General features: G+C 43.5%; 1 protein-coding gene, 49 non-coding genes and 2 pseudogenes across 51 annotated transcripts in view; all 52 read right to left on the minus strand.

The window, feature by feature from the left end:
• Positions 1-25,991, minus strand: part of LOC108086193 (uncharacterized) — a 101,971-nt gene that overhangs the window by 60,367 nt on the left and 15,613 nt on the right. The gene's annotated exons all lie outside the window — the stretch shown is intronic.
• Positions 180-298, minus strand: LOC138928191 (5S ribosomal RNA). Its single transcript, XR_011444686.1, has one exon. It is a non-coding gene; the product is annotated as a 5S ribosomal RNA (ribosomal RNA).
• On the minus strand, positions 651-769 carry LOC138928240 (5S ribosomal RNA). Its single transcript, XR_011444738.1, has one exon. It is a non-coding gene; the product is annotated as a 5S ribosomal RNA (ribosomal RNA).
• Positions 1,123-1,241, minus strand: LOC138928192 (5S ribosomal RNA). The gene has a single exon (XR_011444687.1). It is a non-coding gene; the product is annotated as a 5S ribosomal RNA (ribosomal RNA).
• LOC138928193 (5S ribosomal RNA) lies at positions 1,590-1,708 on the minus strand. The gene has a single exon (XR_011444688.1). It is a non-coding gene; the product is annotated as a 5S ribosomal RNA (ribosomal RNA).
• On the minus strand, positions 2,061-2,179 carry LOC138928241 (5S ribosomal RNA). The gene has a single exon (XR_011444739.1). It is a non-coding gene; the product is annotated as a 5S ribosomal RNA (ribosomal RNA).
• LOC138928194 (5S ribosomal RNA) lies at positions 2,528-2,646 on the minus strand. The gene has a single exon (XR_011444689.1). It is a non-coding gene; the product is annotated as a 5S ribosomal RNA (ribosomal RNA).
• Positions 3,000-3,118, minus strand: LOC138928195 (5S ribosomal RNA). Its single transcript, XR_011444690.1, has one exon. It is a non-coding gene; the product is annotated as a 5S ribosomal RNA (ribosomal RNA).
• Positions 3,472-3,590, minus strand: LOC138928196 (5S ribosomal RNA). Its single transcript, XR_011444691.1, has one exon. It is a non-coding gene; the product is annotated as a 5S ribosomal RNA (ribosomal RNA).
• Positions 3,944-4,062, minus strand: LOC138928198 (5S ribosomal RNA). The gene has a single exon (XR_011444692.1). It is a non-coding gene; the product is annotated as a 5S ribosomal RNA (ribosomal RNA).
• LOC138928199 (5S ribosomal RNA) lies at positions 4,413-4,531 on the minus strand. Its single transcript, XR_011444693.1, has one exon. It is a non-coding gene; the product is annotated as a 5S ribosomal RNA (ribosomal RNA).
• On the minus strand, positions 4,882-5,000 carry LOC138928200 (5S ribosomal RNA). Its single transcript, XR_011444694.1, has one exon. It is a non-coding gene; the product is annotated as a 5S ribosomal RNA (ribosomal RNA).
• LOC138928247 (5S ribosomal RNA) lies at positions 5,351-5,469 on the minus strand. The gene has a single exon (XR_011444745.1). It is a non-coding gene; the product is annotated as a 5S ribosomal RNA (ribosomal RNA).
• On the minus strand, positions 5,819-5,937 carry LOC138928201 (5S ribosomal RNA). Its single transcript, XR_011444695.1, has one exon. It is a non-coding gene; the product is annotated as a 5S ribosomal RNA (ribosomal RNA).
• Positions 6,288-6,406, minus strand: LOC138928202 (5S ribosomal RNA). The gene has a single exon (XR_011444697.1). It is a non-coding gene; the product is annotated as a 5S ribosomal RNA (ribosomal RNA).
• Positions 6,756-6,874, minus strand: LOC138928203 (5S ribosomal RNA). The gene has a single exon (XR_011444698.1). It is a non-coding gene; the product is annotated as a 5S ribosomal RNA (ribosomal RNA).
• Positions 7,227-7,345, minus strand: LOC138928204 (5S ribosomal RNA). Its single transcript, XR_011444699.1, has one exon. It is a non-coding gene; the product is annotated as a 5S ribosomal RNA (ribosomal RNA).
• On the minus strand, positions 8,447-8,565 carry LOC138928242 (5S ribosomal RNA). The gene has a single exon (XR_011444740.1). It is a non-coding gene; the product is annotated as a 5S ribosomal RNA (ribosomal RNA).
• LOC138928205 (5S ribosomal RNA) lies at positions 8,919-9,037 on the minus strand. The gene has a single exon (XR_011444701.1). It is a non-coding gene; the product is annotated as a 5S ribosomal RNA (ribosomal RNA).
• Positions 9,390-9,508, minus strand: LOC138928206 (5S ribosomal RNA). Its single transcript, XR_011444702.1, has one exon. It is a non-coding gene; the product is annotated as a 5S ribosomal RNA (ribosomal RNA).
• LOC138928243 (5S ribosomal RNA) lies at positions 9,862-9,980 on the minus strand. Its single transcript, XR_011444741.1, has one exon. It is a non-coding gene; the product is annotated as a 5S ribosomal RNA (ribosomal RNA).
• On the minus strand, positions 10,334-10,452 carry LOC138928207 (5S ribosomal RNA). Its single transcript, XR_011444703.1, has one exon. It is a non-coding gene; the product is annotated as a 5S ribosomal RNA (ribosomal RNA).
• Positions 10,803-10,921, minus strand: LOC138928208 (5S ribosomal RNA). Its single transcript, XR_011444704.1, has one exon. It is a non-coding gene; the product is annotated as a 5S ribosomal RNA (ribosomal RNA).
• On the minus strand, positions 11,272-11,390 carry LOC138928209 (5S ribosomal RNA). Its single transcript, XR_011444705.1, has one exon. It is a non-coding gene; the product is annotated as a 5S ribosomal RNA (ribosomal RNA).
• On the minus strand, positions 11,744-11,862 carry LOC138928210 (5S ribosomal RNA). Its single transcript, XR_011444706.1, has one exon. It is a non-coding gene; the product is annotated as a 5S ribosomal RNA (ribosomal RNA).
• LOC138928211 (5S ribosomal RNA) lies at positions 12,210-12,328 on the minus strand. Its single transcript, XR_011444707.1, has one exon. It is a non-coding gene; the product is annotated as a 5S ribosomal RNA (ribosomal RNA).
• Positions 12,678-12,796, minus strand: LOC138928212 (5S ribosomal RNA). Its single transcript, XR_011444708.1, has one exon. It is a non-coding gene; the product is annotated as a 5S ribosomal RNA (ribosomal RNA).
• On the minus strand, positions 13,149-13,267 carry LOC138928213 (5S ribosomal RNA). Its single transcript, XR_011444709.1, has one exon. It is a non-coding gene; the product is annotated as a 5S ribosomal RNA (ribosomal RNA).
• Positions 13,621-13,739, minus strand: LOC138928214 (5S ribosomal RNA). The gene has a single exon (XR_011444710.1). It is a non-coding gene; the product is annotated as a 5S ribosomal RNA (ribosomal RNA).
• Positions 14,092-14,210, minus strand: LOC138928244 (5S ribosomal RNA). Its single transcript, XR_011444742.1, has one exon. It is a non-coding gene; the product is annotated as a 5S ribosomal RNA (ribosomal RNA).
• On the minus strand, positions 14,564-14,682 carry LOC138928215 (5S ribosomal RNA). The gene has a single exon (XR_011444711.1). It is a non-coding gene; the product is annotated as a 5S ribosomal RNA (ribosomal RNA).
• LOC138928245 (5S ribosomal RNA) lies at positions 15,035-15,153 on the minus strand. The gene has a single exon (XR_011444743.1). It is a non-coding gene; the product is annotated as a 5S ribosomal RNA (ribosomal RNA).
• Positions 15,507-15,625, minus strand: LOC138928248 (5S ribosomal RNA). Its single transcript, XR_011444746.1, has one exon. It is a non-coding gene; the product is annotated as a 5S ribosomal RNA (ribosomal RNA).
• LOC138928216 (5S ribosomal RNA) lies at positions 15,979-16,097 on the minus strand. Its single transcript, XR_011444712.1, has one exon. It is a non-coding gene; the product is annotated as a 5S ribosomal RNA (ribosomal RNA).
• Positions 16,448-16,566, minus strand: LOC138928217 (5S ribosomal RNA). Its single transcript, XR_011444713.1, has one exon. It is a non-coding gene; the product is annotated as a 5S ribosomal RNA (ribosomal RNA).
• On the minus strand, positions 16,917-17,035 carry LOC138928218 (5S ribosomal RNA). The gene has a single exon (XR_011444714.1). It is a non-coding gene; the product is annotated as a 5S ribosomal RNA (ribosomal RNA).
• Positions 17,389-17,507, minus strand: LOC138928219 (5S ribosomal RNA). The gene has a single exon (XR_011444715.1). It is a non-coding gene; the product is annotated as a 5S ribosomal RNA (ribosomal RNA).
• Positions 17,858-17,976, minus strand: LOC138928220 (5S ribosomal RNA). The gene has a single exon (XR_011444716.1). It is a non-coding gene; the product is annotated as a 5S ribosomal RNA (ribosomal RNA).
• Positions 18,327-18,445, minus strand: LOC138928221 (5S ribosomal RNA). Its single transcript, XR_011444717.1, has one exon. It is a non-coding gene; the product is annotated as a 5S ribosomal RNA (ribosomal RNA).
• LOC138928222 (5S ribosomal RNA) lies at positions 18,795-18,913 on the minus strand. Its single transcript, XR_011444718.1, has one exon. It is a non-coding gene; the product is annotated as a 5S ribosomal RNA (ribosomal RNA).
• Positions 19,264-19,382, minus strand: LOC138928223 (5S ribosomal RNA). Its single transcript, XR_011444719.1, has one exon. It is a non-coding gene; the product is annotated as a 5S ribosomal RNA (ribosomal RNA).
• On the minus strand, positions 19,732-19,850 carry LOC138928224 (5S ribosomal RNA). Its single transcript, XR_011444720.1, has one exon. It is a non-coding gene; the product is annotated as a 5S ribosomal RNA (ribosomal RNA).
• On the minus strand, positions 20,203-20,321 carry LOC138928225 (5S ribosomal RNA). The gene has a single exon (XR_011444721.1). It is a non-coding gene; the product is annotated as a 5S ribosomal RNA (ribosomal RNA).
• Positions 20,674-20,792, minus strand: LOC138928226 (5S ribosomal RNA). Its single transcript, XR_011444722.1, has one exon. It is a non-coding gene; the product is annotated as a 5S ribosomal RNA (ribosomal RNA).
• On the minus strand, positions 21,144-21,262 carry LOC138928227 (5S ribosomal RNA). The gene has a single exon (XR_011444723.1). It is a non-coding gene; the product is annotated as a 5S ribosomal RNA (ribosomal RNA).
• Positions 21,615-21,733, minus strand: LOC138928228 (5S ribosomal RNA). The gene has a single exon (XR_011444724.1). It is a non-coding gene; the product is annotated as a 5S ribosomal RNA (ribosomal RNA).
• Positions 22,082-22,200, minus strand: LOC138928232 (5S ribosomal RNA). The gene has a single exon (XR_011444729.1). It is a non-coding gene; the product is annotated as a 5S ribosomal RNA (ribosomal RNA).
• LOC138928229 (5S ribosomal RNA) lies at positions 22,553-22,671 on the minus strand. The gene has a single exon (XR_011444725.1). It is a non-coding gene; the product is annotated as a 5S ribosomal RNA (ribosomal RNA).
• Positions 23,024-23,142, minus strand: LOC138928246 (5S ribosomal RNA). Its single transcript, XR_011444744.1, has one exon. It is a non-coding gene; the product is annotated as a 5S ribosomal RNA (ribosomal RNA).
• Positions 23,495-23,613, minus strand: LOC138928230 (5S ribosomal RNA). The gene has a single exon (XR_011444726.1). It is a non-coding gene; the product is annotated as a 5S ribosomal RNA (ribosomal RNA).
• Positions 23,962-24,083, minus strand: LOC138928250 (5S ribosomal RNA; annotated as a pseudogene).
• On the minus strand, positions 24,436-24,557 carry LOC138928251 (5S ribosomal RNA; annotated as a pseudogene).

Here is a 25,991-nt window from a genome sequence, read left to right on the forward strand (position 1 = left end):
GTATATTTCACCCTCAGAGCAAAAATATTTTATAGTTTATGGCACAGAAAATGTTTTTTTTTGTTGCGAAATAATATTTAGAAATTGGTATAAATTAGAAAAATACAAATAAAAGATACTCCCTGCGAGGGAAAAGCGCAAGTGCGGAGAAGCGGCAAAAGGCAAAAAGTTGTTGACGATGCCAACAACACGCGGTGTTCCCAAGCGGTCCCCCATCTAAGTACTAACCGCGCCCGACGCTGCTTAATTTCGGTGATCGGACGAGAACCGATGTATTCAGCGTGGTATGGTCGTTGGCGAAAGTCGCAGGTCTTAACTGGACCCTTATGGCACCTTTCGGCCATGCTACTCGAAGGCGATTTATTTGTATCTGCACCTTTAAGACAAGTATCTCAGACACAGGGCTGGGGGCGGCCCTTTTGCTTTGGTATAGGGGGAAATTCATTGTTTTGCTTGCTGCTTAACCAAAATGTATATTTCACCCTCAGAGCAAAAATATTTTATGGATTATGGCAAAGAAAATGTTTTTTTTTGTTGCGAAATAATATTTAGAAATTGGTATAAATTAGAAAAATACAAATAAAAGATACTCCCTGCGAGGGAAAAGCGCAAGTGCGGAGAAGCGGCAAAAGGCAAAAAGTTGTTGACGATGCCAACAACACGCGGTGTTCCCAAGCGGTCCCTCATCTAAGTACTAACCGCGCCCGACGCTGCTTAATTTCGGTGATCGGACGAGAACCGATGTATTCAGCGTGGTATGGTCGTTGGCGAAAGTCGCAGGTCTTAACTGGACCCTTATGGCACCTTTCGGCCATGCTACTCGAAGGCGATTTATTTGTATCTGCACCTTTGAGACAAGTATCTCAGACACAGGGCTGGGGGTGGCCCTTTTGCTTTGGGATAGGGGGAAATTCATTGTTTTGCTTGCTGCTTAACCAAAATGTATATTTCACCCTCAGAGCAAAAATATTTTATGGTTTATGGCAAAGAATATGTTTTTTTTTTGTTGCGAAATAATATTTAGAAATTGGTATAAATTAGAAAAATACAAATAAAAGATACTCCCTGCGGGGGAAAAGCGCAAGTGCGGAGAAGCGGCAAAAGGCAAAAAGTTGTTGACGATGCCAACAACACGCGGTGTTCCCAAGCGGTCCCCCATCTAAGTACTAACCGCGCCCGACGCTGCTTAATTTCGGTGATCGGACGAGAACCGATGTATTCAGCGTGGTATGGTCGTTGGCGAAAGTCGCAGGTCTTAACTGGACCCTTATGGCACCTTTCGGCCATGCTACTCGAAGGCGATTTATTTGTATCTGCACCTTTGAGACAAGTATCTCAGACACAGGGCTGGGGGTGGCCCTTTTGCTTTGGGATAGGGGGAAATTCATTGTTTTGCTTGCTGCTTAACCAAAATGTATATTTCACCCTCAGAGCAAAAATATTTTATGGATTATGGCAAAGAAAATGTTTTTTTTGCAAAATAATATTTAGAAATTGGTATAAATTAGAAAAATACAAATAAAAGATACTCCCTGCGAGGGAAAAGCGCAAGTGCGGAGAAGCGGCAAAAGGCAAAAAGTTGTTGACGATGCCAACAACACGCGGTGTTCCCAAGCGGTCCCCCATCTAAGTACTAACCGCGCCCGACGCTGCTTAATTTCGGTGATCGGACGAGAACCGATGTATTCAGCGTGGTATGGTCGTTGGCGAAAGTCGCAGGTCTTAACTGGACCCTTATGGCACCTTTCGGCCATGCTACTCGAAGGCGATTTATTTGTATCTGCACCTTTGAGACAAGTATCTCAGACACAGGGCTGGGGGTGGCCCTTTTGCTTTGGGATAGGGGGAAATTCATTGTTTTGCTTGCTGCTTAACCAAAATGTATATTTCAACCTCAGAGCAAAAATATTTTATGGTTTATGGCAAAGAAAATGTTTTTTTTTGTTGCGAAATAATATTTAGAAATTGGTATAAATTAGAAAAATACAAATAAAAGATACTCCCTGCGAGGGAAAAGCGCAAGTGCGGAGAAGCGGCAAAAGGCAAAAAGTTGTTGACGATGCCAACAACACGCGGTGTTCCCAAGCGGTCCCTCATCTAAGTACTAACCGCGCCCGACGCTGCTTAATTTCGGTGATCGGACGAGAACCGATGTATTCAGCGTGGTATGGTCGTTGGCGAAAGTCGCAGGTCTTAACTGGACCCTTATGGCACCTTTCGGCCATGCTACTCGAAGGCGATTTATTTGTATCTGCACCTTTGAGACAAGTATCTCAGACACAGGGCTGGGGGTGGCCCTTTTGCTTTGGGATAGGGGGAAATTCATTGTTTTGCTTGCTGCTTAACCAAAATGTATATTTCACCCTCAGAGCAAAAATATTTTATGGATTATGGCAAAGAAAATGTTTTTTTTGCAAAATAATATTTAGAAATTGGTATAAATTAGAAAAATACAAATAAAAGATACTCCCTGCGAGGGAAAAGCGCAAGTGCGGAGAAGCGGCAAAAGGCAAAAAGTTGTTGACGATGCCAACAACACGCGGTGTTCCCAAGCGGTCCCCCATCTAAGTACTAACCGCGCCCGACGCTGCTTAATTTCGGTGATCGGACGAGAACCGATGTATTCAGCGTGGTATGGTCGTTGGCGAAAGTCGCAGGTCTTAACTGGACCCTTATGGCACCTTTCGGCCATGCTACTCGAAGGCGATTTATTTGTATCTGCACCTTTGAGACAAGTATCTCAGACACAGGGCTGGGGGTGGCCCTTTTGCTTTGGGATAGGGGGAAATTCATTGTTTTGCTTGCTGCTTAACCAAAATGTATATTTCACCCTCAGAGCAAAAATATTTTATGGTTTATGGCAAAGAATATGTTTTTTTTTTGTTGCGAAATAATATTTAGAAATTGGTATAAATTAGAAAAATACAAATAAAAGATACTCCCTGCGGGGGAAAAGCGCAAGTGCGGAGAAGCGGCAAAAGGCAAAAAGTTGTTGACGATGCCAACAACACGCGGTGTTCCCAAGCGGTCCCCCATCTAAGTACTAACCGCGCCCGACGCTGCTTAATTTCGGTGATCGGACGAGAACCGATGTATTCAGCGTGGTATGGTCGTTGGCGAAAGTCGCAGGTCTTAACTGGACCCTTATGGCACCTTTCGGCCATGCTACTCGAAGGCGATTTATTTGTATCTGCACCTTTGAGACAAGTATCTCAGACACAGGGCTGGGGGTGGCCCTTTTGCTTTGGGATAGGGGGAAATTCATTGTTTTGCTTGCTGCTTAACCAAAATGTATATTTCACCCTCAGAGCAAAAATATTTTATGGATTATGGCAAAGAAAATGTTTTTTTTTTGTTGCGAAATAATATTTAGAAATTGGTATAAATTAGAAAAATACAAATAAAAGTTACTCCCTGCGAGGGAAAAGCGCAAGTGCGGAGAAGCGGCAAAAGGCAAAAAGTTGTTGACGATGCCAACAACACGCGGTGTTCCCAAGCGGTCCCCCATCTAAGTACTAACCGCGCCCGACGCTGCTTAATTTCGGTGATCGGACGAGAACCGATGTATTCAGCGTGGTATGGTCGTTGGCGAAAGTCGCAGGTCTTAACTGGACCCTTATGGCACCTTTCGGCCATGCTACTCGAAGGCGATTTATTTGTATCTGCACCTTTGAGACAAGTATCTCAGACACAGGGCTGGGGGTGGCCCTTTTGCTTTGGGATAGGGGGAAATTCATTGTTTTGCTTGCTGCTTAACCAAAATGTATATTTCACCCTCAGAGCAAAAATATTTTATGGATTATGGCAAAGAAAATGTTTTTTTTTTGTTGCGAAATAATATTTAGAAATTGGTATAAATTAGAAAAATACAAATAAAAGTTACTCCCTGCGAGGGAAAAGCGCAAGTGCGGAGAAGCGGCAAAAGGCAAAAAGTTGTTGACGATGCCAACAACACGCGGTGTTCCCAAGCGGTCCCCCATCTAAGTACTAACCGCGCCCGACGCTGCTTAATTTCGGTGATCGGACGAGAACCGATGTATTCAGCGTGGTATGGTCGTTGGCGAAAGTCGCAGGTCTTAACTGGACCCTTATGGCACCTTTCGGCCATGCTACTCGAAGGCGATTTATTTGTATCTGCACCTTTGAGACAAGTATCTCAGACACAGGGCTAGGGGTGGCCCTTTTGCTTTGGGATAGGGGGAAATTCATTGTTTTGGTTGCTGCTTAACCAAAATGTATATTTCAACCTCAGAGCAAAAATATTTTCTGGTTTATGGCACAGAAAATGTGTTTTTGTTGCGAAATAATATTTAGAAATTGGTATAAATTAGAAAAATACAAATAAAAGATAATCCCTGCGAGGGAAAAGCGCAAGTGCGGAGAAGCGGCAAAAGGCAAAAAGTTGTTGACGATGCCAACAACACGCGGTGTTCCCAAGCGGTCCCCCATCTAAGTACTAACCGCGCCCGACGCTGCTTAATTTCGGTGATCGGACGAGAACCGATGTATTCAGCGTGGTATGGTCGTTGGCGAAAGTCGCAGGTCTTAACTGGACCCTTATGGCACCTTTCGGCCATGCTACTCGAAGGCGATTTATTTGTATCTGCACCTTTGAGACAAGTATCTCAGACACAGGGCTGGGGGTGGCCCTTTTGCTTTGGGATAGGGGGAAATTCATTGTTTTGGTTGCTGCTTAACCAAAATGTATATTTCAACCTCAGAGCAAAAATATTTTCTGGTTTATGGCACAGAAAATGTGTTTTTGTTGCGAAATAATATTTAGAAATTGGTATAAATTAGAAAAATACAAATAAAAGATAATCCCTGCGAGGGAAAAGCGCAAGTGCGGAGAAGCGGCAAAAGGCAAAAAGTTGTTGACGATGCCAACAACACGCGGTGTTCCCAAGCGGTCCCCCATCTAAGTACTAACCGCGCCCGACGCTGCTTAATTTCGGTGATCGGACGAGAACCGATGTATTCAGCGTGGTATGGTCGTTGGCGAAAGTCGCAGGTCCTAACTGGACCCTTATGGCACCTTTCGGCCATGCTACTCGAAGGCGATTTATTTGTATCTGCACCTTTGAGACAAGTATCTCAGACACAGGGCTGGGGGTGGCCCTTTTGCTTTGGGATAGGGGGAAATTCATTGTTTTGGTTGCTGCTTAACCAAAATGTATATTTCAACCTCAGAGCAAAAATATTTTCTGGTTTATGGCACAGAAAATGTGTTTTTGTTGCGAAATAATATTTAGAAATTGGTATAAATTAGAAAAATACAAATAAAAGATAATCCCTGCGAGGGAAAAGCGCAAGTGCGGAGAAGCGGCAAAAGGCAAAAAGTTGTTGACGATGCCAACAATACGCGGTGTTCCCAAGCGGTCCTCCATCTAAGTACTAACCGCGCCCGACGCTGCTTAATTTCGGTGATCGGACGAGAACCGATGTATTCAGCGTGGTATGGTCGTTGGCGAAAGTCGCAGGTCTTAACTGGACCCTTATGGCACCTTTCGGCCATGCTACTCGAAGGCGATTTATTTGTATCTGCACCTTTGAGACAAGTATCTCAGACACAGGGCTGGGGTGGCCCTTTTGCTTTGGGATAGGGGGAAATTCATTGTTTTGGTTGCTGCTTAACCAAAATGTATATTTCAACCTCAGAGCAAAAATATTTTCTGGTTTATGGCACAGAAAATGTGTTTATGTTGCGAAATAATATTTAGAAATTGGTATAAATTAGAAAAATACAAATAAAAGTTACTCCCTGCGAGGGAAAAGCGCAAGTGCGGAGAAGCGGCAAAAGGCAAAAAGTTGTTGACGATGCCAACAACACGCGGTGTTCCCAAGCGGTCCCCCATCTAAGTACTAACCGCGCCCGACGCTGCTTAATTTCGGTGATCGGACGAGAACCGATGTATTCAGCGTGGTATGGTCGTTGGCGAAAGTCGCAGGTCTTAACTGGACCCTTATGGCACCTTTCGGCCATGCTACTCGAAGGCGATTTATTTGTATCTGCACCTTTGAGACAAGTATCTCAGACACAGGGCTGGGGGTGGCCCTTTTGCTTTGGGATAGGGGGAAATTCATTGTTTTGGTTGCTGCTTAACCAAAATGTATATTTCAACCTCAGAGCAAAAATATTTTCTGGTTTATGGCACAGAAAATGTGTTTTTGTTGCGAAATAATATTTAGAAATTGGTATAAATTAGAAAAATACAAATAAAAGATAATCCCTGCGAGGGAAAAGCGCAAGTGCGGAGAAGCGGCAAAAGGCAAAAAGTTGTTGACGATGCCAACAACACGCGGTGTTCCCAAGCGGTCCCCCATCTAAGTACTAACCGCGCCCGACGCTGCTTAATTTCGGTGATCGGACGAGAACCGATGTATTCAGCGTGGTATGGTCGTTGGCGAAAGTCGCAGGTCTTAACTGGACCCTTATGGCACCTTTCGGCCATGCTACTCGAAGGCGATTTATTTGTATCTGCACCTTTGAGACAAGTATCTCAGACACAGGGCTGGGGTGGCCCTTTTGCTTTGGGATAGGGGGAAATTCATTGTTTTGGTTGCTGCTTAACCAAAATGTATATTTCAACCTCAGAGCAAAAATATTTTCTGGTTTATGGCACAGAAAATGTGTTTTTGTTGCGAAATAATATTTAGAAATTGGTATAAATTAGAAAAATACAAATAAAAGATAATCCCTGCGAGGGAAAAGCGCAAGTGCGGAGAAGCGGCAAAAGGCAAAAAGTTGTTGACGATGCCAACAACACGCGGTGTTCCCAAGCGGTCCCCCATCTAAGTACTAACCGCGCCCGACGCTGCTTAATTTCGGTGATCGGACGAGAACCGATGTATTCAGCGTGGTATGGTCGTTGGCGAAAGTCGCAGGTCTTAACTGGACCCTTATGGCACCTTTCGGCCATGCTACTCGAAGGCAATTTATTTGTATCTGCACCTTTGAGACAAGTATCTCAGACACAGGGCTGGGGGTGGCCCTTTTGCTTTGGGATAGGGGGAAATTCATTGTTTTGCTTGCTGCTTAACCAAAATGTATATTTCAACCTCAGAGCAAAAATATTTTATGGTTTATGGCAAAGAAAATGTTTTTTTTTGTTGCGAAATAATATTTAGAAATTGGTATAAATTAGAAAAATACAAATAAAAGATACTCCCTGCGAGGGAAAAGCGCAAGTGCGGAGAAGCGGCAAAAGGCAAAAAGTTGTTGACGATGCCAACAACACGCGGTGTTCCCAAGCGGTCCCCCATCTAAGTACTAACCGCGCCCGACGCTGCTTAATTTCGGTGATCGGACGAGAACCGATGTATTCAGCGTGGTATGGTCGTTGGCGAAAGTCGCAGGTCTTAACTGGACCCTTATGGCACCTTTCGGCCATGCTACTCGAAGGCGATTTATTTGTATCTGCACCTTTGAGACAAGTATCTCAGACACAGGGCTGGGGGTGGCCCTTTTGCTTTGGGATAGGGGGAAATTCATTGTTTTGCTTGCTGCTTAAGGGGGGATATACATGTAAGCGGTCAAAATTTGGCTATTTTTCGTGAATTTTTTTTTATAAGAAATAGTCAAGCAATCGTCGTGAAACTTTGGATATAGTTAAAAGTAGAATCAGAGATGATAAAAAAAAATTAGTTATAAACAATATTTTACAAAATGGCGGACTTATGGAACATATGCCGTAGCGCCTCGAGCTTTGAGTTGCCGTGCTATGGACACGATAGAGCTCGTAATTCCTGTCCGAAATCCGTAAACTAAATTTTTTTGTATTCATTCCACCTTTAGCTTCTATTTGAACCTAAAAAACCAAAAAGAAATCAAGACAAAAAAAAAATTTTTGATTTGAAGGAAAAAATGCCATTTTCAGGTGATAAGTTTTCACTTCCCACCCTCTTAAAAAATAGTAATACTCAGTTTTATAACAACCATGTAGGTTCAAATAGAAGATAATTTCATGCTGATCATAATAATTTTTTATTCACTCCGATATGTTACATAGTTTTTTGTGAATCGTGTCCATAGCATAGGTAGAAGTGCAAAAATTAGAAGCTGAGAAAAAGACGTTTAAAGTTTTTGATGCGCCCACGTTAACACTTGTGAACCTTGCGTGCATACTTGATTTGAGGCACTTAGAGTTGGAATTCGATAATGAAACTTACACACTATATTCTTTAAATAATAAACTATTTTTTAAACCAAAAAAAAAATTTGCCCAAAAGATTTTGGTTTACATGTATATCCCCCCTTAACCAAAATGTATATTTCACCCTCAGAGCAAAAATATTTTATGGTTTATGGCAAAGAATATGTTTTTTTTTTGTTGCGAAATAATATTTAGAAATTGGCATAAATTAGAAAAATACAAATAAAAGATACTCCCTGCGAGGGAAAAGCGCAAGTGCGGAGAAGCGGCAAAAGGCAAAAAGTTGTTGACGATGCCAACAACACGCGGTGTTCCCAAGCGGTCCCTCATCTAAGTACTAACCGCGCCCGACGCTGCTTAATTTCGGTGATCGGACGAGAACCGATGTATTCAGCGTGGTATGGTCGTTGGCGAAAGTCGCAGGTCTTAACTGGACCCTTATGGCACCTTTCGGCCATGCTACTCGAAGGCGATTTATTTGTATCTGCACCTTTGAGACAAGTATCTCAGACACAGGGCTGGGGGTGGCCCTTTTGCTTTGGGATAGGGGGAAATTCATTGTTTTGCTTGCTGCTTAACCAAAATGTATATTTCACCCTCAGAGCAAAAATATTTTATGGATTATGGCAAAGAAAATGTTTTTTTTTTGTTGCGAAATAATATTTAGAAATTGGTATAAATTAGAAAAATACAAATAAAAGTTACTCCCTGCGAGGGAAAAGCGCAAGTGCGGAGAAGCGGCAAAAGGCAAAAAGTTGTTGACGATGCCAACAACACGCGGTGTTCCCAAGCGGTCCCCCATCTAAGTACTAACCGCGCCCGACGCTGCTTAATTTCGGTGATCGGACGAGAACCGATGTATTCAGCGTGGTATGGTCGTTGGCGAAAGTCGCAGGTCTTAACTGGACCCTTATGGCACCTTTCGGCCATGCTACTCGAAGGCGATTTATTTGTATCTGCACCTTTGAGATAAGTATCTCAGACACAGGGCTGGGGGTGGCCCTTTTGCTTTGGGATAGGGGGAAATTCATTGTTTTGCTTGCTGCTTAACCAAAATGTATATTTCAACCTCAGAGCAAAAATATTTTATGGTTTATGGCAAAGAAAATGTTTTTTTTTGTTGCGAAATAATATTTAGAAATTGGTATAAATTAGAAAAATACAAATAAAAGATACTCCCTGCGAGGGAAAAGCGCAAGTGCGGAGAAGCGGCAAAAGGCAAAAAGTTGTTGACGATGCCAACAACACGCGGTGTTCCCAAGCGGTCCCCCATCTAAGTACTAACCGCGCCCGACGCTGCTTAATTTCGGTGATCGGACGAGAACCGATGTATTCAGCGTGGTATGGTCGTTGGCGAAAGTCGCAGGTCTTAACTGGACCCTTATGGCACCTTTCGGCCATGCTACTCGAAGGCGATTTATTTGTATCTGCACCTTTGAGACAAGTATCTCAGACACAGGGCTGGGGGTGGCCCTTTTGCTTTGGGATAGGGGGAAATTCATTGTTTTGCTTGCTGCTTAACCAAAATGTATATTTCACCCTCAGAGCAAAAATATTTTATGGTTTATGGCAAAGAATATGTTTTTTTTTTGTTGCGAAATAATATTTAGAAATTGGTATAAATTAGAAAAATACAAATAAAAGATACTCCCTGCGGGGGAAAAGCGCAAGTGCGGAGAAGCGGCAAAAGGCAAAAAGTTGTTGACGATGCCAACAACACGCGGTGTTCCCAAGCGGTCCCTCATCTAAGTACTAACCGCGCCCGACGCTGCTTAATTTCGGTGATCGGACGAGAACCGATGTATTCAGCGTGGTATGGTCGTTGGCGAAAGTCGCAGGTCTTAACTGGACCCTTATGGCACCTTTCGGCCATGCTACTCGAAGGCGATTTATTTGTATCTGCACCTTTGAGACAAGTATCTCAGACACAGGGCTGGGGGTGGCCCTTTTGCTTTGGGATAGGGGGAAATTCATTGTTTTGCTTGCTGCTTAACCAAAATGTATATTTCACCCTCAGAGCAAAAATATTTTATGGATTATGGCAAAGAAAATGTTTTTTTTTTGTTGCGAAATAATATTTAGAAATTGGTATAAATTAGAAAAATACAAATAAAAGTTACTCCCTGCGAGGGAAAAGCGCAAGTGCGGAGAAGCGGCAAAAGGCAAAAAGTTGTTGACGATGCCAACAACACGCGGTGTTCCCAAGCGGTCCCCCATCTAAGTACTAACCGCGCCCGACGCTGCTTAATTTCGGTGATCGGACGAGAACCGATGTATTCAGCGTGGTATGGTCGTTGGCGAAAGTCGCAGGTCTTAACTGGACCCTTATGGCACCTTTCGGCCATGCTACTCGAAGGCGATTTATTTGTATCTGCACCTTTGAGACAAGTATCTCAGACACAGGGCTAGGGGTGGCCCTTTTGCTTTGGGATAGGGGGAAATTCATTGTTTTGGTTGCTGCTTAACCAAAATGTATATTTCAACCTCAGAGCAAAAATATTTTCTGGTTTATGGCACAGAAAATGTGTTTTTGTTGCGAAATAATATTTAGAAATTGGTATAAATTAGAAAAATACAAATAAAAGATAATCCCTGCGAGGGAAAAGCGCAAGTGCGGAGAAGCGGCAAAAGGCAAAAAGTTGTTGACGATGCCAACAACACGCGGTGTTCCCAAGCGGTCCCCCATCTAAGTACTAACCGCGCCCGACGCTGCTTAATTTCGGTGATCGGACGAGAACCGATGTATTCAGCGTGGTATGGTCGTTGGCGAAAGTCGCAGGTCTTAACTGGACCCTTATGGCACCTTTCGGCCATGCTACTCGAAGGCGATTTATTTGTATCTGCACCTTTGAGACAAGTATCTCAGACACAGGGCTAGGGGTGGCCCTTTTGCTTTGGGATAGGGGGAAATTCATTGTTTTGGTTGCTGCTTAACCAAAATGTATATTTCAACCTCAGAGCAAAAATATTTTCTGGTTTATGGCACAGAAAATGTGTTTTTGTTGCGAAATAATATTTAGAAATTGGTATAAATTAGAAAAATACAAATAAAAGATAATCCCTGCGAGGGAAAAGCGCAAGTGCGGAGAAGCGGCAAAAGGCAAAAAGTTGTTGACGATGCCAACAACACGCGGTGTTCCCAAGCGGTCCCCCATCTAAGTACTAACCGCGCCCGACGCTGCTTAATTTCGGTGATCGGACGAGAACCGATGTATTCAGCGTGGTATGGTCGTTGGCGAAAGTCGCAGGTCTTAACTGGACCCTTATGGCACCTTTCGGCCATGCTACTCGAAGGCGATTTATTTGTATCTGCACCTTTGAGACAAGTATCTCAGACACAGGGCTGGGGGTGGCCCTTTTGCTTTGGGATAGGGGGAAATTCATTGTTTTGCTTGCTGCTTAACCAAAATGTATATTTCACCCTCAGAGCAAAAATATTTTATGGATTATGGCAAAGAAAATGTTTTTTTTTTGTTGCGAAATAATATTTAGAAATTGGTATAAATTAGAAAAATACAAATAAAAGTTACTCCCTGCGAGGGAAAAGCGCAAGTGCGGAGAAGCGGCAAAAGGCAAAAAGTTGTTGACGATGCCAACAACACGCGGTGTTCCCAAGCGGTCCCCCATCTAAGTACTAACCGCGCCCGACGCTGCTTAATTTCGGTGATCGGACGAGAACCGATGTATTCAGCGTGGTATGGTCGTTGGCGAAAGTCGCAGGTCTTAACTGGACCCTTATGGCACCTTTCGGCCATGCTACTCGAAGGCGATTTATTTGTATCTGCACCTTTGAGACAAGTATCTCAGACACAGGGCTGGGGTGGCCCTTTTGCTTTGGGATAGGGGGAAATTCATTGTTTTGGTTGCTGCTTAACCAAAATGTATATTTCACCCTCAGAGCAAAAATATTTTATGGATTATGGCAAAGAAAATGTTTTTTTTGCAAAATAATATTTAGAAATTGGTATAAATTAGAAAAATACAAATAAAAGTTACTCCCTGCGAGGGAAAAGCGCAAGTGCGGAGAAGCGGCAAAAGGCAAAAAGTTGTTGACGATGCCAACAACACGCGGTGTTCCCAAGCGGTCCCCCATCTAAGTACTAACCGCGCCCGACGCTGCTTAATTTCGGTGATCGGACGAGAACCGATGTATTCAGCGTGGTATGGTCGTTGGCGAAAGTCGCAGGTCTTAACTGGACCCTTATGGCACCTTTCGGCCATGCTACTCGAAGGCGATTTATTTGTATCTGCACCTTTGAGACAAGTATCTCAGACACAGGGCTGGGGTGGCCCTTTTGCTTTGGGATAGGGGGAAATTCATTGTTTTGGTTGCTGCTTAACCAAAATGTATATTTCAACCTCAGAGCAAAAATATTTTCTGGTTTATGGCACAGAAAATGTGTTTTTGTTGCGAAATAATATTTAGAAATTGGTATAAATTAGAAAAATACAAATAAAAGATAATCCCTGCGAGGGAAAAGCGCAAGTGCGGAGAAGCGGCAAAAGGCAAAAAGTTGTTGACGATGCCAACAACACGCGGTGTTCCCAAGCGGTCCCCCATCTAAGTACTAACCGCGCCCGACGCTGCTTAATTTCGGTGATCGGACGAGAACCGATGTATTCAGCGTGGTATGGTCGTTGGCGAAAGTCGCAGGTCTTAACTGGACCCTTATGGCACCTTTCGGCCATGCTACTCGAAGGCGATTTATTTGTATCTGCACCTTTGAGACAAGTATCTCAGACACAGGGCTGGGGGTGGCCCTTTTGCTTTGGGATAGGGGGAAATTCATTGTTTTGCTTGCTGCTTAACCAAAATGTATATTTCAACCTCAGAGCAAAAATATTTTATGGTTTATGGCAAAGAAAATGTTTTTTTTTGTTGCGAAATAATATTTAGAAATTGGTATAAATTAGAAAAATACAAATAAAAGATACTCCCTGCGAGGGAAAAGCGCAAGTGCGGAGAAGCGGCAAAAGGCAAAAAGTTGTTGACGATGCCAACAACACGCGGTGTTCCCAAGCGGTCCCCCATCTAAGTACTAACCGCGCCCGACGCTGCTTAATTTCGGTGATCGGACGAGAACCGATGTATTCAGCGTGGTATGGTCGTTGGCGAAAGTCGCAGGTCTTAACTGGACCCTTATGGCACCTTTCGGCCATGCTACTCGAAGGCGATTTATTTGTATCTGCACCTTTGAGACAAGTATCTCAGACACAGGGCTGGGGGTGGCCCTTTTGCTTTGGGATAGGGGGAAATTCATTGTTTTGCTTGCTGCTTAACCAAAATGTATATTTCACCCTCAGAGCAAAAATATTTTATGGATTATGGCAAAGAAAATGTTTTTTTTTTGTTGCGAAATAATATTTAGAAATTGGTATAAATTAGAAAAATACAAATAAAAGTTACTCCCTGCGAGGGAAAAGCGCAAGTGCGGAGAAGCGGCAAAAGGCAAAAAGTTGTTGACGATGCCAACAACACGCGGTGTTCCCAAGCGGTCCCCCATCTAAGTACTAACCGCGCCCGACGCTGCTTAATTTCGGTGATCGGACGAGAACCGATGTATTCAGCGTGGTATGGTCGTTGGCGAAAGTCGCAGGTCTTAACTGGACCCTTATGGCACCTTTCGGCCATGCTACTCGAAGGCGATTTATTTGTATCTGCACCTTTGAGATAAGTATCTCAGACACAGGGCTGGGGGTGGCCCTTTTGCTTTGGGATAGGGGGAAATTCATTGTTTTGCTTGCTGCTTAACCAAAATGTATATTTCAACCTCAGAGCAAAAATATTTTATGGTTTATGGCAAAGAAAATGTTTTTTTTTGTTGCGAAATAATATTTAGAAATTGGTATAAATTAGAAAAATACAAATAAAAGATACTCCCTGCGAGGGAAAAGCGCAAGTGCGGAGAAGCGGCAAAAGGCAAAAAGTTGTTGACGATGCCAACAACACGCGGTGTTCCCAAGCGGTCCCTCATCTAAGTACTAACCGCGCCCGACGCTGCTTAATTTCGGTGATCGGACGAGAACCGATGTATTCAGCGTGGTATGGTCGTTGGCGAAAGTCGCAGGTCTTAACTGGACCCTTATGGCACCTTTCGGCCATGCTACTCGAAGGCGATTTATTTGTATCTGCACCTTTGAGACAAGTATCTCAGACACAGGGCTGGGGGTGGCCCTTTTGCTTTGGGATAGGGGGAAATTCATTGTTTTGCTTGCTGCTTAACCAAAATGTATATTTCACCCTCAGAGCAAAAATATTTTATGGTTTATGGCAAAGAATATGTTTTTTTTTTGTTGCGAAATAATATTTAGAAATTGGTATAAATTAGAAAAATACAAATAAAAGTTACTCCCTGCGAGGGAAAAGCGCAAGTGCGGAGAAGCGGCAAAAGGCAAAAAGTTGTTGACGATGCCAACAACACGCGGTGTTCCCAAGCGGTCCCCCATCTAAGTACTAACCGCGCCCGACGCTGCTTAATTTCGGTGATCGGACGAGAACCGATGTATTCAGCGTGGTATGGTCGTTGGCGAAAGTCGCAGGTCTTAACTGGACCCTTATGGCACCTTTCGGCCATGCTACTCGAAGGCGATTTATTTGTATCTGCACCTTTGAGATAAGTATCTCAGACACAGGGCTGGGGGTGGCCCTTTTGCTTTGGGATAGGGGGAAATTCATTGTTTTGCTTGCTGCTTAACCAAAATGTATATTTCAACCTCAGAGCAAAAATATTTTATGGTTTATGGCAAAGAAAATGTTTTTTTTTGTTGCGAAATAATATTTAGAAATTGGTATAAATTAGAAAAATACAAATAAAAGATACTCCCTGCGAGGGAAAAGCGCAAGTGCGGAGAAGCGGCAAAAGGCAAAAAGTTGTTGACGATGCCAACAACACGCGGTGTTCCCAAGCGGTCCCTCATCTAAGTACTAACCGCGCCCGACGCTGCTTAATTTCGGTGATCGGACGAGAACCGATGTATTCAGCGTGGTATGGTCGTTGGCGAAAGTCGCAGGTCTTAACTGGACCCTTATGGCACCTTTCGGCCATGCTACTCGAAGGCGATTTATTTGTATCTGCACCTTTGAGACAAGTATCTCAGACACAGGGCTGGGGGTGGCCCTTTTGCTTTGGGATAGGGGGAAATTCATTGTTTTGCTTGCTGCTTAACCAAAATGTATATTTCACCCTCAGAGCAAAAATATTTTATGGTTTATGGCAAAGAATATGTTTTTTTTTTGTTGCGAAATAATATTTAGAAATTGGTATAAATTAGAAAAATACAAATAAAAGATACTCCCTGCGGGGGAAAAGCGCAAGTGCGGAGAAGCGGCAAAAGGCAAAAAGTTGTTGACGATGCCAACAACACGCGGTGTTCCCAAGCGGTCCCGCATCTAAGTACTAACCGCGCCCGACGCTGCTTAATTTCGGTGATCGGACGAGAACCGATGTATTCAGCGTGGTATGGTCGTTGGCGAAAGTCGCAGGTCTTAACTGGACCCTTATGGCACCTTTCGGCCATGCTACTCGAAGGCGATTTATTTGTATCTGCACCTTTGAGACAAGTATCTCAGACACAGGGCTGGGGGTGGCCCTTTTGCTTTGGGATAGGGGGAAATTCATTGTTTTGCTTGCTGCTTAACCAAAATGTATATTTCACCCTCAGAGCAAAAATATTTTATGGATTATGGCAAAGAAAATGTTTTTTTTTTGTTGCGAAATAATATTTAGAAATTGGTATAAATTAGAAAAATACAAATAAAAGTTACTCCCTGCGAGGGAAAAGCGCAAGTGCGGAGAAGCGGCAAAAGGCAAAAAGTTGTTGACGATGCCAACAACACGCGGTGTTCCCAAGCGGTCCCCCATCTAAGTACTAACCGCGCCCGACGCTGCTTAATTTCGGTGATCGGACGAGAACCGATGTATTCAGCGTGGTATGGTCGTTGGCGAAAGTCGCAGGTCTTAACTGGACCCTTATGGCACCTTTCGGCCATGCTACTCGAAGGCGATTTATTTGTATCTGCACCTTTGAGACAAGTATCTCAGACACAGGGCTAGGGGTGGCCCTTTTGCTTTGGGATAGGGGGAAATTCATTGTTTTGGTTGCTGCTTAACCAAAATGTATATTTCAACCTCAGAGCAAAAATATTTTCTGGTTTATGGCACAGAAAATGTGTTTTTGTTGCGAAATAATATTTAGAAATTGGTATAAATTAGAAAAATACAAATAAAAGATAATCCCTGCGAGGGAAAAGCGCAAGTGCGGAGAAGCGGCAAAAGGCAAAAAGTTGTTGACGATGCCAACAACACGCGGTGTTCCCAAGCGGTCCCCCATCTAAGTACTAACCGCGCCCGACGCTGCTTAATTTCGGTGATCGGACGAGAACCGATGTATTCAGCGTGGTATGGTCGTTGGCGAAAGTCGCAGGTCTTAACTGGACCCTTATGGCACCTTTCGGCCATGCTACTCGAAGGCGATTTATTTGTATCTGCACCTTTGAGACAAGTATCTCAGACACAGGGCTAGGGGTGGCCCTTTTGCTTTGGGATAGGGGGAAATTCATTGTTTTGGTTGCTGCTTAACCAAAATGTATATTTCAACCTCAGAGCAAAAATATTTTCTGGTTTATGGCACAGAAAATGTGTTTTTGTTGCGAAATAATATTTAGAAATTGGTATAAATTAGAAAAATACAAATAAAAGATAATCCCTGCGAGGGAAAAGCGCAAGTGCGGAGAAGCGGCAAAAGGCAAAAAGTTGTTGACGATGCCAACAACACGCGGTGTTCCCAAGCGGTCCCCCATCTAAGTACTAACCGCGCCCGACGCTGCTTAATTTCGGTGATCGGACGAGAACCGATGTATTCAGCGTGGTATGGTCGTTGGCGAAAGTCGCAGGTCTTAACTGGACCCTTATGGCACCTTTCGGCCATGCTACTCGAAGGCGATTTATTTGTATCTGCACCTTTGAGACAAGTATCTCAGACACAGGGCTGGGGGTGGCCCTTTTGCTTTGGGATAGGGGGAAATTCATTGTTTTGCTTGCTGCTTAACCAAAATGTATATTTCACCCTCAGAGCAAAAATATTTTATGGATTATGGCAAAGAAAATGTTTTTTTTTTGTTGCGAAATAATATTTAGAAATTGGTATAAATTAGAAAAATACAAATAAAAGTTACTCCCTGCGAGGGAAAAGCGCAAGTGCGGAGAAGCGGCAAAAGGCAAAAAGTTGTTGACGATGCCAACAACACGCGGTGTTCCCAAGCGGTCCCCCATCTAAGTACTAACCGCGCCCGACGCTGCTTAATTTCGGTGATCGGACGAGAACCGATGTATTCAGCGTGGTATGGTCGTTGGCGAAAGTCGCAGGTCTTAACTGGACCCTTATGGCACCTTTCGGCCATGCTACTCGAAGGCGATTTATTTGTATCTGCACCTTTGAGACAAGTATCTCAGACACAGGGCTAGGGGTGGCCCTTTTGCTTTGGGATAGGGGGAAATTCATTGTTTTGGTTGCTGCTTAACCAAAATGTATATTTCAACCTCAGAGCAAAAATATTTTCTGGTTTATGGCACAGAAAATGTGTTTTTGTTGCGAAATAATATTTAGAAATTGGTATAAATTAGAAAAATACAAATAAAAGATAATCCCTGCGAGGGAAAAGCGCAAGTGCGGAGAAGCGGCAAAAGGCAAAAAGTTGTTGACGATGCCAACAACACGCGGTGTTCCCAAGCGGTCCCCCATCTAAGTACTAACCGCGCCCGACGCTGCTTAATTTCGGTGATCGGACGAGAACCGATGTATTCAGCGTGGTATGGTCGTTGGCGAAAGTCGCAGGTCTTAACTGGACCCTTATGGCACCTTTCGGCCATGCTACTCGAAGGCGATTTATTTGTATCTGCACCTTTGAGACAAGTATCTCAGACACAGGGCTGGGGGTGGCCCTTTTGCTTTGGGATAGGGGGAAATTCATTGTTTTGGTTGCTGCTTAACCAAAATGTATATTTCAACCTCAGAGCAAAAATATTTTCTGGTTTATGGCACAGAAAATGTGTTTTTGTTGCGAAATAATATTTAGAAATTGGTATAAATTAGAAAAATACAAATAAAAGATAATCCCTGCGAGGGAAAAGCGCAAGTGCGGAGAAGCGGCAAAAGGCAAAAAGTTGTTGACGATGCCAACAACACGCGGTGTTCCCAAGCGGTCCCCCATCTAAGTACTAACCGCGCCCGACGCTGCTTAATTTCGGTGATCGGACGAGAACCGATGTATTCAGCGTGGTATGGTCGTTGGCGAAAGTCGCAGGTCTTAACTGGACCCTTATGGCACCTTTCGGCCATGCTACTCGAAGGCGATTTATTTGTATCTGCACCTTTGAGACAAGTATCTCAGACACAGGGCTGGGGTGGCCCTTTTGCTTTGGGATAGGGGGAAATTCATTGTTTTGGTTGCTGCTTAACCAAAATGTATATTTCAACCTCAGAGCAAAAATATTTTCTGGTTTATGGCACAGAAAATGTGTTTATGTTGCGAAATAATATTTAGAAATTGGTATAAATTAGAAAAATACAAATAAAAGTTACTCCCTGCGAGGGAAAAGCGCAAGTGCGGAGAAGCGGCAAAAGGCAAAAAGTTGTTGACGATGCCAACAACACGCGGTGTTCCCAAGCGGTCCCCCATCTAAGTACTAACCGCGCCCGACGCTGCTTAATTTCGGTGATCGGACGAGAACCGATGTATTCAGCGTGGTATGGTCGTTGGCGAAAGTCGCAGGTCTTAACTGGACCCTTATGGCACCTTTCGGCCATGCTACTCGAAGGCGATTTATTTGTATCTGCACCTTTGAGACAAGTATCTCAGACACAGGGCTGGGGGTGGCCCTTTTGCTTTGGGATAGGGGGAAATTCATTGTTTTGGTTGCTGCTTAACCAAAATGTATATTTCAACCTCAGAGCAAAAATATTTTCTGGTTTATGGCACAGAAAATGTGTTTTTGTTGCGAAATAATATTTAGAAATTGGTATAAATTAGAAAAATACAAATAAAAGATAATCCCTGCGAGGGAAAAGCGCAAGTGCGGAGAAGCGGCAAAAGGCAAAAAGTTGTTGACGATGCCAACAACACGCGGTGTTCCCAAGCGGTCCCCCATCTAAGTACTAACCGCGCCCGACGCTGCTTAATTTCGGTGATCGGACGAGAACCGATGTATTCAGCGTGGTATGGTCGTTGGCGAAAGTCGCAGGTCTTAACTGGACCCTTATGGCACCTTTCGGCCATGCTACTCGAAGGCGATTTATTTGTATCTGCACCTTTGAGACAAGTATCTCAGACACAGGGCTGGGGTGGCCCTTTTGCTTTGGGATAGGGGGAAATTCATTGTTTTGGTTGCTGCTTAACCAAAATGTATATTTCAACCTCAGAGCAAAAATATTTTCTGGTTTATGGCACAGAAAATGTGTTTATGTTGCGAAATAATATTTAGAAATTGGTATAAATTAGAAAAATACAAATAAAAGTTACTCCCTGCGAGGGAAAAGCGCAAGTGCGGAGAAGCGGCAAAAGGCAAAAAGTTGTTGACGATGCCAACAACACGCGGTGTTCCCAAGCGGTCCCCCATCTAAGTACTAACCGCGCCCGACGCTGCTTAATTTCGGTGATCGGACGAGAACCGATGTATTCAGCGTGGTATGGTCGTTGGCGAAAGTCGCAGGTCTTAACTGGACCCTTATGGCACCTTTCGGCCATGCTACTCGAAGGCGATTTATTTGTATCTGCACCTTTGAGACAAGTATCTCAGACACAGGGCTGGGGGTGGCCCTTTTGCTTTGGGATAGGGGGAAATTCATTGTTTTGCTTGCTGCTTAACCAAAATGTATATTTCAACCTCAGAGCAAAAATATTTTATGGTTTATGGCAAAGAAAATGTTTTTTTTTGTTGCGAAATAATATTTAGAAATTGGTATAAATTAGAAAAATACAAATAAAAGATACTCCCTGCGAGGGAAAAGCGCAAGTGCGGAGAAGCGGCAAAAGGCAAAAAGTTGTTGACGATGCCAACAACACGCGGTGTTCCCAAGCGGTCCCCCATCTAAGTACTAACCGCGCCCGACGCTGCTTAATTTCGGTGATCGGACGAGAACCGATGTATTCAGCGTGGTATGGTCGTTGGCGAAAGTCGCAGGTCTTAACTGGACCCTTATGGCACCTTTCGGCCATGCTACTCGAAGGCGATTTATTTGTATCTGCACCTTTGAGACAAGTATCTCAGACACAGGGCTGGGGGTGGCCCTTTTGCTTTGGGATAGGGGGAAATTCATTGTTTTGCTTGCTGCTTAACCAAAATGTATATTTCAACCTCAGAGCAAAAATATTTTATGGTTTATGGCAAAGAAAATGTTTTTTTTTGTTGCGAAATAATATTTAGAAATTGGTATAAATTAGAAAAATACAAATAAAAGATACTCCCTGCGAGGGAAAAGCGCAAGTGCGGAGAAGCGGCAAAAGGCAAAAAGTTGTTGACGATGCCAACAACACGCGGTGTTCCCAAGCGGTCCCCCATCTAAGTACTAACCGCGCCCGACGCTGCTTAATTTCGGTGATCGGACGAGAACCGATGTATTCAGCGTGGTATGGTCGTTGGCGAAAGTCGCAGGTCTTAACTGGACCCTTATGGCACCTTTCGGCCATGCTACTCGAAGGCGATTTATTTGTATCTGCACCTTTGAGACAAGTATCTCAGACACAGGGCTGGGGGTGGCCCTTTTGCTTTGGGATAGGGGGAAATTCATTGTTTTGCTTGCTGCTTAACCAAAATGTATATTTCAACCTCAGAGCAAAAATATTTTATGGTTTATGGCAAAGAAAATGTTTTTTTTGTTGCGAAATAATATTTAGAAATTGGTATAAATTAGAAAAATACAAATAAAAGATACTCCCTGCGAGGGAAAAGCGCAAGTGCGGAGAAGCGGCAAAAGGCAAAAAGTTGTTGACGATGCCAACAACACGCGGTGTTCCCAAGCGGTCCCCCATCTAAGTACTAACCGCGCCCGACGCTGCTTAATTTCGGTGATCGGACGAGAACCGATGTATTCAGCGTGGTATGGTCGTTGGCGAAAGTCGCAGGTCTTAACTGGACCCTTATGGCACCTTTCGGCCATGCTACTCGAAGGCGATTTATTTGTATCTGCACCTTTGAGACAAGTATCTCAGACACAGGGCTGGGGGTGGCCCTTTTGCTTTGGGATAGGGGGAAATTCATTGTTTTGCTTGCTGCTTAACCAAAATGTATATTTCAACCTCAGAGCAAAAATATTTTATGGTTTATGGCAAAGAAAATGTTTTTTTTTGTTGCGAAATAATATTTAGAAATTGGTATAAATTAGAAAAATACAAATAAAAGATACTCCCTGCGAGGGAAAAGCGCAAGTGCGGAGAAGCGGCAAAAGGCAAAAAGTTGTTGACGATGCCAACAACACGCGGTGTTCCCAAGCGGTCCCCCATCTAAGTACTAACCGCGCCCGACGCTGCTTAATTTCGGTGATCGGACGAGAACCGATGTATTCAGCGTGGTATGGTCGTTGGCGAAAGTCGCAGGTCTTAACTGGACCCTTATGGCACCTTTCGGCCATGCTACTCGAAGGCGATTTATTTGTATCTGCACCTTTGAGACAAGTATCTCAGACACAGGGCTGGGGGTGGCCCTTTTGCTTTGGGATAGGGGGAAATTCATTGTTTTGGTTGCTGCTTAACCAAAATGTATATTTCACCCTCAGAGCAAAAATATTTTATGGATTATGGCAAAGAAAATGTTTTTTTTGCAAAATAATATTTAGAAATTGGTATAAATTAGAAAAATACAAATAAAAGTTACTCCCTGCGAGGGAAAAGCGCAAGTGCGGAGAAGCGGCAAAAGGCAAAAAGTTGTTGACGATGCCAACAACACGCGGTATTCCCAAGCGGTCCCCCATCTAAGTACTAACCGCGCCCGACGCTGCTTAATTTCGGTGATCGGACGAGAACCGATGTATTCAGCGTGGTATGGTCGTTGGCGAAAGTCGCAGGTCTTAACTGGACCCTTATGGCACCTTTCGGCCATGCTACTCGAAGGCGATTTATTTGTATCTGCACCTTTGAGACAAGTATCTCAGACACAGGGCTGGGGGTGGCCCTTTTGCTTTGGGATAGGGGGAAATTCATTGTTTTGCTTGCTGCTTAACCAAAATGTATATTTCAACCTCAGAGCAAAAATATTTTATGGTTTATGGCAAAGAAAATGTTTTTTTTTGTTGCGAAATAATATTTAGAAATTGGTATAAATTAGAAAAATACAAATAAAAGATACTCCCTGCGAGGGAAAAGCGCAAGTGCGGAGAAGCGGCAAAAGGCAAAAAGTTGTTGACGATGCCAACAACACGCGGTGTTCCCAAGCGGTCCCCCATCTAAGTACTAACCGCGCCCGACGCTGCTTAATTTCGGTGATCGGACGAGAACCGATGTATTCAGCGTGGTATGGTCGTTGGCGAAAGTCGCAGGTCTTAACTGGACCCTTATGGCACCTTTCGGCCATGCTACTCGAAGGCGATTTATTTGTATCTGCACCTTTAAGACAAGTATCTCAGACACAGGGCTGGGGGCGGCCCTTTTGCTTTGGTATAGGGGGAAATTCATTGTTTTGCTTGCTGCTTAACCAAAATGTATATTTCACCCTCAGAGCAAAAATATTTTATGGATTATGGCAAAGAAAATGTTTTTTTTTGTTGCGAAATAATATTTAGAAATTGGTATAAATTAGAAAAATACAAATAAAAGATACTCCCTGCGAGGGAAAAGCGCAAGTGCGGAGAAGCGGCAAAAGGCAAAAAGTTGTTGACGATGCCAACAACACGCGGTGTTCCCAAGCGGTCCCTCATCTAAGTACTAACCGCGCCCGACGCTGCTTAATTTCGGTGATCGGACGAGAACCGATGTATTCAGCGTGGTATGGTCGTTGGCGAAAGTCGCAGGTCTTAACTGGACCCTTATGGCACCTTTCGGCCATGCTACTCGAAGGCGATTTATTTGTATCTGCACCTTTAAGACAAGTATCTCAGACACAGGGCTGGGGGTGGCCCTTTTGCTTTGGGATAGGGGGAAATTCATTGTTTTGCTTGCTGCTTAACCAAAATGTATATTTCAACCTCAGAGCAAAAATATTTTATGGTTTATGGCAAAGAAAATGTTTTTTTTTGTTGCGAAATAATATTTAGAAATTGGTATAAATTAGAAAAATACAAATAAAAGATACTCCCTGCGAGGGAAAAGCGCAAGTGCGGAGAAGCGGCAAAAGGCAAAAAGTTGTTGACGATGCCAACAACACGCGGTGTTCCCAAGCGGTCCCCCATCTAAGTACTAACCGCGCCCGACGCTGCTTAATTTCGGTGATCGGACGAGAACCGATGTATTCAGCGTGGTATGGTCGTTGGCGAAAGTCGCAGGTCTTAACTGGACCCTTATGGCACCTTTCGGCCATGCTACTCGAAGGCGATTTATTTGTATCTGCACCTTTGAGACAAGTATCTCAGACACAGGGCTGGGGGTGGCCCTTTTGCTTTGGGATAGGGGGAAATTCATTGTTTTGCTTGCTGCTTAACCAAAATGTATATTTCAACCTCAGAGCAAAAATATTTTATGGTTTATGGCAAAGAAAATGTTTTTTTTGCAAAATAATATTTAGAAATTGGTATAAATTAGAAAAATACAAATAAAAGTTACTCCCTGCGAGGGAAAAGCGCAAGTGCGGAGAAGCGGCAAAAGGCAAAAAGTTGTTGACGATGCCAACAACACGCGGTGTTCCCAAGCGGTCCCCCCCCATCTAAGTACTAACCGCGCCCGACGCTGCTTAATTTCGGTGATCGGACGAGAACCGATGTATTCAGCGTGGTATGGTCGTTGGCGAAAGTCGCAGGTCTTAACTGGACCCTTATGGCACCTTTCGGCCATGCTACTCGAAGGCGATTTATTTGTATCTGCACCTTTAAGACAAGTATCTCAGACACAGGGCTGGGGGTGGCCCTTTTGCTTTGGGATAGGGGGAAATTCATTGTTTTGCTTGCTGCTTAACCAAAATGTATATTTCAACCTCAGAGCAAAAATATTTTCTGGTTTATGGCACAGAAAATGTTTTTTTTTGTTGCGAAATAATATTTAGAAATTGGTATAAATTAGAAAAATACAAATAAAAGATACTCCCTGCGAGGGAAAAGCGCAAGTGCGGAGAAGCGGCAAAAGGCAAAAAGTTGTTGACGATGCCAACAACACGCGGTGTTCCCAAGCGGTCCCCCCCCATCTAAGTACTAACCGCGCCCGACGCTGCTTAATTTCGGTGATCGGACGAGAACCGATGTATTCAGCGTGGTATGGTCGTTGGCGAAAGTCGCAGGTCTTAACTGGACCCTTATGGCACCTTTCGGCCATGCTACTCGAAGGCGATTTATTTGTATCTGCACCTTTGAGACAAGTATCTCAGACACAGGGCTGGGGGTGGCCCTTTTGCTTTGGGATAGGGGGAAATTCATTGTTTTGGTTGCTGCTTAACCAAAATGTACAGCTGTGTTCACGGAAATAGCAGTGCCCAACGACCTGCACGTTTAAGATCGGAAAATCCTGTTACAAACACTATTTTCATAAATTTTTTTTTCATAAAAGCTTAGTATATTTAATTATTAACAATACCACAATCATTTAATTTAGGTAACATAAACCCTTTAGAAGATATAGCTAATAACAACAAAAAAGGTCTATATTATGCCGTTCATTGAAATAGCAGTGAAAAACTAAAATTCTTCATAAATTTAAAAATATCGTATAAGAAACCTATTTCTTCTTAAATTCTAATTGACTATGATCTAATATTTTGTTAAATAGCCTTTAGAAGCTATCATAGCCTCATACCTGGGTGGCAAGGAGTCCACCAAGTCTTAGCAACGCTTGAGGGGATTATGGTCTCATTCCTCCTGCACAAATCGCCAAAGCTGCGGCTTAGAAGTCGGAAACTTCTTTAATACGTAGCCCTTGATGTCTCCCATAAGTTTTCGATCGGAATTATATCCGGGGACTGTGCAGGCCATGGCATTGCATCCACCTTTTCTTTCAGAACCCACTTCTTGGCCACCTTGCTGGTATGATTAGGGTCACTGTCCTGCAGAAATGTCCAAATTAATGGCATATTTTCATCAGGATACGGCTGCAAGACAGTTTTCAATATTTCGACATAAACATAATGGTCTTTGATCCCACCGATCATATATACGGGACCTAGAACGTTGTATGAAAAGTATACCCATACCATGATTTTTAAGCCACCGTGTTTTACTGTCTTCAGCGTATGGTTTGGGGGGTACTATCTATTTGGAGGTCTTGTCTTGTCCTATTCCACCAAATAAAACCAGTTTGGAGTCATTTGTCCAAAGGATATTACGCCATTTGAATAGTGGCAGTTCAAGTGGCTATTGGCGAACTCCAATCTGGCCTTGATATGCCTTTAACCAAGCAGTGACATTTTCCATGGACTTCGCGAAACTAAAATTTATTCAATAAGTCCCCGGTGAATGGTCCCATGACTGATTCCCATGCCAATTCCCGCTCATATATCCCTAGAGGATGCAAAAGGACGAGCTTTGCTGAAGCGAAGTACGCGTCGAGCCTGTATAATTGTGGTTTTGCGAATCGTACCTCGGTTTTTTTGGGTTCGGTTCATATTTTATGACTTATAAACTATTTTAAAAGAACAATTTGAAAGATTTAGAGACTCTTTACATGTTTTGCCCTTCTTTCTAGGCTAAATTTTTTGATATCTTTCTATC

Source organism: Drosophila kikkawai, chromosome 2R (genome assembly GCF_030179895.1).
Source record: "Drosophila kikkawai strain 14028-0561.14 chromosome 2R, DkikHiC1v2, whole genome shotgun sequence".
In the NCBI taxonomy this organism is placed as follows: domain Eukaryota; kingdom Metazoa; phylum Arthropoda; class Insecta; order Diptera; family Drosophilidae; genus Drosophila; species Drosophila kikkawai.